The following is a 7,930-nucleotide window of genomic DNA, read 5'->3' as shown; positions in this document are numbered from 1 at the left end:
TAGGAGTCAAATTTGTTATTATTTCACACAACACAGCACAGCAACTTTGGTTGCATGAACAGGAGACAGCAGGACAATACTACACTTTCAAAAACATGGTGCTACTCTTTCCTCAAGCATGGGTGCCTAATCAGATTGACTAGTACCATGCACAAATATGCACCATTCTGCAAAGGTGTGTGCATGAATCCAGCATAGGATTTGCATTTGAAAGGTAGCCTTTCAGCACAAAACACTGTGCTTAAACTAACTTTACTACTTTTCTTACTTTGCATCTGTGCAGCCCCATGCAACATTTGAAATGTTTGGAGAAATAAAAGCATCTCTCTTGCTTTGCCCTTGCCATGAGGATGCGTAATTATTTGGTGCAAAGCCCATATACCATTGTTAGTAGTTAGGGCTTTGTGTCAAAAACCATAGATGGTATAGTGGGAACACTCATGTATCCCAGATGGGACCGCCCCATGAGGCAGAGTAGTACAATGCAGTGCAAAGCTCTACTCTGTGCTCATATAAGCACCTTAGTAGTTAAAAACAAGTTTTGCATTGGAAAGTAAATAACAAATCAAAACTTTGCACCAAGTTGTGCCACTTTTGGTGACTTAGAAAATGTTTGCTAAATCAGTTCCTATATTTTTACCCCAAAATGCATCTCCGAGGGGGTTAAAGCCATGTTACAATAATAAGTTCTTGTAACTAAGCGAGTGATCATATTGTTTTCTGTCTAACATTCAAAGACATTCCAGCCTTCTTTGTCAACATTTGTTTCATCAGATGTATCTTACCTTTACTTCCTCTGGGCTAGAAGAATATGTAGCAATATTTTATAACTCTAGAACTAAGTAAATTTGACTGAGCTTTCGTAACATAATAAAGTGCCAGCTTAAGAAGGCGATACAATGAAGGTCCCAGTGCCCTTAACGTCCAAACCTAGTATCAAAATCTCTTCAGAAAGATGACCCTGGTACTACAATGACAGTGTTAATTGAATCTAATAGTTCATCAGTAGTCATCCCTGAAGAACTATTGTGCAAACATGCATTCACTATAATGAAAAGTTAATAAGGTTGAAACTAATACAAATGGTATCATCTTCTGAATAAATTATCTCCATACAATTCACAAACCCAGTTGAAATGAATAACAGATCAAGATGGTGAGTCCTAGTATTTGGAGCAAGTCAAGCATGGCAAGCAATTAGTGTGCTTAAAGTGTAAAGGGAATATTTATTTTTATTAATAATTGAAAATTAGTCAGAGAACAATGTGCATTGTATTCTCTGCGTGGTCTTCCAGTTAGATTTTAGATGAAAAATAATTTAAATAAAGTAATTATGAAGCAAAGAGATCTTTCTCATGCTATAACTAGTCGAAGTCTTCCATTTCACCCATCGATTATATCTATAAGATGAAATGTCATGAAAGACCCTAAAAAGGTAACGTAAACTTAAAATAATGAATTATTTTACTTGATAAGCATATAAAAAGCTACAATCAGTTGGCTTTACATGGGATATTATCATCATAAGGTTAGAAATTATAAGCTAGACTGAAAGAAACAACAAAAGGAAGACAATGAACATTTTTCTCTCTTTGTTTTAAGGTGTGTTTCAACTAACTATTTTTCACTTGACAATTTAAGGATATTAACTCAACACACAAACTTTTCTCTATTATTGAGACTTATATTGAATTTGAAAAGCTTTGGTATGGCTGCCCTCTTCTCTTGTTGTAACACCCAGGACTAACTTTTAAGTGTGACATAATATTGGGGCTAAGTCTGGGATGACATATCTGTGGCCACCCATGCTTACACCCATGCTTTCTTGCTCTGAAGCTGTTGTAAGACTCTTATCATGGAGATAAAACTGCTGGTTTCAGGCGGCAGCACCTCCGAATGGAGGTGACTGAGTCAGTTTCACACCATCTGGTAGCTGTCAGTCTATTCCTTTCGGCTAGCGTACAGCACCTCACCCAAACCTAAAGCAAAGATGATTTGTGGCAGCCTGATGCTGGATTCTCTCTGATTCCTCAGGGAAGTCCTAGTTGGCAGATCCGGTCTCTTTCCCTCATTAACACTGGTCTCACACACATAGGCAGATAAAAGATGCAGGACAGTTTTCAATGCATTATTTGAAAAGACTGAAATCTACAATAAAAGGTATGGGCAGCGACTATTAGGAAGATGAAAAATAGCACAGTTAGAATTGTTACTCTGAGTGAAAACCAAATAAACAATCTTAGCTTATTGGAATAAACCTATGTCCAATAATTCCTACCTACACTTTCTAGTGTCTACACAAGGGCATAGCAGTGATAGCCCTTCTCTGCCCATAATTTGTTCATGGAAGGAACACCCACCCCCACACCTGAAAAACAGAGGTCAGCCCACCGTCTCCTCGGTTGGTTGCAGAGAGAAGGCTGAGGTCATCAACAAAGTGGCCTACAGCATAGGATTGATCCTCTGGCTGAAATGATCTCTCTAACCTTCTTTGGGCTGTGTGATGCTTTTATAATGAAACATTTTGGGGGTCATTCTGAACCGCCAGAAGACCGTACCGCGGTCAAAAGACCGCGGCGGTCATTCTGAGTTTCCCGCTGGGCTGGCGGGCGACCGCCAGAAGGCCGCCCGCCCGCCCAGCGGGAAACCCCCTTCCACGAGGATGGCGGCTCCGAATGGAGCCGGCGGAGTGGAAGGGGTGCGATGGGTGCAGTTGCACCCGTCGCAATTTTCAGTGTCTGCCACGCAGACACTGAAAATCTATGTGGGGCCCTGTTAGGGGGCCCCTGCAGTGTCCATGCCAGTGACATGGGCACTGCAGGGGCCCCCAGGGGCCCCACGAAACCCGTTCCCGCCAGCCAGGTTCTGGCGATGAAAACCGCCAGAACCAGGCTGGCGGGAAGGGGGTCGGAATCCCCATGGCGGCGCTGCTTGCAGCGCCGCCGTGGAGGATTCCCTGGGGCAGCGGGAAGCCGGCGGGAAACCGCCGGCTTCCCTTTTCTGACCGTGGCTTTACCGCCACGGTCAGAATGCCCCCGGAAGCACCGCCAGCCTGTTGGCGGTGCTTCCGCGGTCGTTGGCCCTGGCGGTCCATGACCGCCAGGGTCAGAATGACCCCCTTTATGTTCTGAGTAACAGGCCTGGCGTGATCATATGTCTAATTGTTGAGGCTGGGAAGCAATACTAAATAGGTTATCATGTACATGCTTGAGCAGCCTTGGGCAGAGGTAAATAGTGAAATGTCATGCAATGAAATTAATAACAACACTTTCACCAATGATTCGAAAAATAAAACATCCCCACTAAAAGCCAGTTATGCTAAAATGAATTAAAATGAACACATGAAATGAAGCATGTAACTAGGTAAAAGGGCACAGGCAGCAGGCCTAAGCTAAAATAAGTGTGCCCAAGCAAGGCTCTTAAAATTAACCCACTCCACCCTCCTCATTGTTGGGACTAGAGTGCAGGGCCCAAGACCTAAAATAACTACACTCTAAAACTATGAGACTAAAAGCATGCTAAAATACATATCAAAAGAGATAACAACATTGAAATAGACAAGCTAGTCAGGTTGATAGGCATGCCAAATCAAAAAAGACAATTTAGAATATGAAATCAAAAAAAGGTCTAGCAATAGTCATGGTCCTTCAGGAAATCTCTGATGCCATCAATGGAGATTGAAGCTTGGAAGGACCCCACTTCAACGGGTGATGGGATGACCAGCTCGTTAGATGAAAGATACAGGGAGCACACATGTGCAGATGCCTCAGCCAATCTTCAGGCTGAGGGGGCAGCAATCCGTGCTGTGCCAGGTGCAGAAGGAGCCATGATATCCACAAGGTGCTGTTCATAGGATGCTTCACATAACAACTGCAATCTCAAAGGGCAAGTCAGTGACTGAATAATAATTTAGAACATTAACAGATCCATGTCTAAAGAAGGTACAGGCTGCACAGCAAGACACACCTTTGGTGCGCATTCAAAAAGGCACCACAAGAAATTGAAAATTGGCTGCATACAAGTGAGAATTGGTCGGAATGACAGTGATCATTGAAATTACAGTTCCTCCAGCAGTGAACCTCCTGAATACTGCATCATGTGATCACAACACAGGTGACTGGTGGGATCTCCATCACTCCACTTTGTTGAGATAGGACATCCATTGCAAATCAAAATTACCAACAGCAGGATGCCACCAATCAGTGACAAAGTTATTGGGAATCCACCAAAGACATCTGAAAAAAGTGAGAGGATGACTGAAGGTATAATTCCAAATACAGTTTGTAAAGTGCTAATGAATCCAGAATCAACAGGCTTAAAAAGTGCACAATCCCCGCAGTATTAGACACAATAAAAATCCTGCTCACCAACTCTCCAAAATGCTTGGGGAAGTACGTATTTAATATGGACGGTATGTCTGCAGATGACCTTGCTACTTGAAGGTCACAGGTCTCTCTGGTCACATGTTTTTGGCTTTTTGTTTTTGTTTTCAGTCTGCTGAGCTTTTCAAAATTTACATTTGAAGTAGCAAAGTTAGTCACAAAGCTACTACTTTTAGCTCTTGCGTGGGGGGAGTAATACATTGCCCAAGCAAGTTAGAATTCAACTTTAAATAACTTTCTTTTGAAATTACTTGAAATAATGGGCAAGTCAAAGAAAGAGAAGTACCTTTCAGACAGCAAGCCAAGTTTGCCACTGCAGCATTGAATGTGCTGTGCAAGGACACTTATTTACAAATCATAGAATTTCTGATAGAAGTCTTGCTTTCCATTCTGCGAAGAAAGACCTCTGTCTCATCTTTCAGACATTTGTAATAAAAAGGCAACTCCTGCACCTAGGGAATGTAATTGTTCCTTAAATGCTCGAATCTGCCTAAAGGAAAAATAATATTTAAACACAAAATGAATTGAATCATTGAAATGGGCAGATTAATCACTCCTTGTATTAACCATACTGATGATGGAATTTCCGCTACAGTAAAACACAGCATTTCTAACTTTTCGATGTTAAGCATGATGTAACTCGTCTCTTTCTTAGCCATTATCTGTTGCTGTTGTGTTATATTAAATGTGGCAATTAGCTCCTTGGGATTAACGTGCTACAAGACCATGCACCACTTTTGAGAACTTGTAACATCCAACCTAACTTCATAATTTACCTGAGCTGACTCTGTCCATAATGTAAAAGTGACATGTCATTTTGATTTGTGTCAATTGCTGTTATGTTATTTAGGGGGTCACTATGACTCCGGTGGTCGGTGCAATAGTGGAGGTAGTATCGCCAACAGGCTGGCGGTACATACCTCCACTATTATGACATTGGCGGTTTGGCCAAAGCCAAACTGTCAAGTTAACACACTGACCACCACCGCTTCCCTGGCACTGATAGGGGTCTCCCCCGCCCCCCTCCCCTGAGTCCTCCCCTTCCGCTCCTTCCCCCTCCCAACGACCACATATACACACATACATGCACATACATACAAACACACACACATACACACATTCACCCATGCTTGCATACATTCATACATACTCACAGCAACGCGCACAAACATACATCCAGGCAAACACGCAATCACACGACACATCATGCACGTACACACACACCCACTCATGCACACACGTTTTACACACACATGCACACATTCAATTAAAATCACACACACCCCATACACACACACACACAACACCCTCCACCCACCTCTCCTGTCAGAGAACACGACTTACCTCCGTGGAGGGGATCCTCTGGCAGGAGACAGGACGCAGGCTGCTGCCAACAGCAGCATCCGCCAGCAAAACATCGGCAGGCTTTATCATGGAATATGATACCATAGGTGGTGTTTTGCTGGTGTGGCGCTGCTGCTGGCACCATGACCATAGCCGGAAGCCGGAATTTCGCCAGCCATAATTCGATGTTCAGTCTGTAGCCACGGCAACGGTATGTTGGAGGCCGTCGCAGCGGCGGTAGGCGGCATTTGCGGTCAATGTCATAATGAGGCCTTTAGTTTGTAAATGTGTTTGGACAATGTGTTCATACCATTATCGACAATAGTTAGAACCTTCTCCATATTTTCCTTATCAATCTGCCTCAAACATGTGGCTGCTTCTATTTGCAAAAGCTTTCATATCTCATTACATGTGGCATATAAAAAACATTTTGAGCATGGCTTTCTAGGATCTACCAAGAAATTCTGTAAGTCTATAGCTTTGGAAAGAAGACTGAGCGGTTTGTTTACAGATATTAATGTGGAAGAGCATAACCACAGTTGGCATAGCTTGCCCACACTATGGCCCTCATTATGACAGTGGCGGTAAAAACCGCCTACCGCTGCGGCGACAGTCTTTTGTCCGTCTGCCATATTATGAATGTAGCCTGAATTACGCCAGAAGGATGGCGGAATTCCAGCTGCGGTCATGGTGGCGGATGGCGGTAATGTGGCGCTGCTGCTAGCAGCTGCACCACACCATTAGTCCACCTATAGACCGTATCATGATACATGATACGGCCTAGCGGTGTCCTGCTAGTGGATGCTGCTACTGGCAGCAGCGCCCCATCCAGTCTCCTGCCGGAGGACCCCCCTGAATACATACTGACAGAGATCTACCCACATAACCCTACCAGACCTGGGTAAACAGAAGACCTCACATGGACATGTGGTAAATTAGTAGGAACGAATAACATAAGAATTCATCCTAAAAGGGGGTAATCAAACTACCCGTTAGAAGTGAAACTTAATTTCAGAATTTATTCAGATTAATCATAGAAAATAATAATGTGCGAAAACATTGAAAACAAACAAACTATTTCCTTCAACAGCTAAAACACATATGTCAATATATTCCCCAACACATAGATTGAAATGACATCCGTCTGCATGACTAACAGTATTGTTGCTCTCCAAAAGATTTACTTGGTGCCTACAGCACCTGGTATTCGCAGGCGGTCTCCCATCCAAGTACTAACCAGGCCTGACCCTGCTTAGCTGCTGAGATCAGATGAGATAGGGTGCATTCAGGGTGGTATGTCCGACAGGGGGGGGGTGTTGTGTGTGTGTGGGTGTGTGTATGTTTGTGTGTGCGTGAATGCGGGTGTGCATTGCATGTAGTATGTGTGTGCATGTGTAGATGTGCGAGTGCGTGTATGTTGTGTTGTGTTGTGTGAATGTGTGTGTGTATGTATGTGTGTTTGGATGTGTGTTTTAATAGATGAATGCATGCATGGGAGAATGTGGGTATAAGTGTGTATGAGTGTGTGAGATGGTGTGTGAAGGTGCATGTATGTTGGGGGTGGGTCTGGAGAGTGATAGGGGTGGGGGAGGAACCCGGGGAGGGTGTCAGGGAAAGACCCCTATCAGTGACAGGGAAGCAATTCCCCTGTCACTGATAGTGCCTACCACCCTGGTTTTTGTGGCGGTAAGCATGCCAGAAAAACCATGGTGGTAGGCGGGGTCATAATCCCGCAGGCGGGCTAGTGACAGCTGCCTGGCTGGAGACTGAAGTCTCCAGCCTGTCAGCTGTTACCGCCGTGGTGGACGGACTGGTACATTGGCGGTTTGGCTTGAGACAAACTGCCAATGTCATATTATGGGGAAAAGTACCACCAGCCTGTTGGCAGTACTTTTCTCCATAATTCCGCCGTCCGCCAGGGTCGTAATGAGGGCCTATATGTTGTGACAATACCTGAGTGTTGTACTGTGATATAACAAGGGTCAGGTCGGCTCTCTCTCCACTGGCTACAGTAACCATCTGTCAGAATGTGAAAGTGATTAATTAAATGTACCATTATGAACCCAACTTTTTAGCTGTTCTTTAGTGACATTTAAAAGCTTTTCATAATTTTCAAATTTTGCAAAGGTGAGAACACTGGGGGCATTCAGTTCTTTTATCTTTGCTTACCAAGGAAAGTTGTTTGCTGAACTGTGTCAATAATT

General features: G+C 43.7%; 1 pseudogene; it reads right to left on the bottom strand.

Annotated features, from left to right (window-relative positions):
* Positions 1 to 6,915: 6,915 nt before the first annotated feature.
* Positions 6,916 to 7,033, bottom strand: LOC138288662 (5S ribosomal RNA; annotated as a pseudogene).
* Between the last annotated feature and the right edge of the window lie 897 nt (positions 7,034 to 7,930).

This window comes from Pleurodeles waltl, chromosome 4_1 (assembly GCF_031143425.1).
Source record: "Pleurodeles waltl isolate 20211129_DDA chromosome 4_1, aPleWal1.hap1.20221129, whole genome shotgun sequence".
Lineage (NCBI taxonomy): Eukaryota > Metazoa > Chordata > Amphibia > Caudata > Salamandridae > Pleurodeles > Pleurodeles waltl.
Note: the sequence above shows the minus strand (reverse complement) of the source record. Positions and strands in the feature narration are given on the sequence as shown.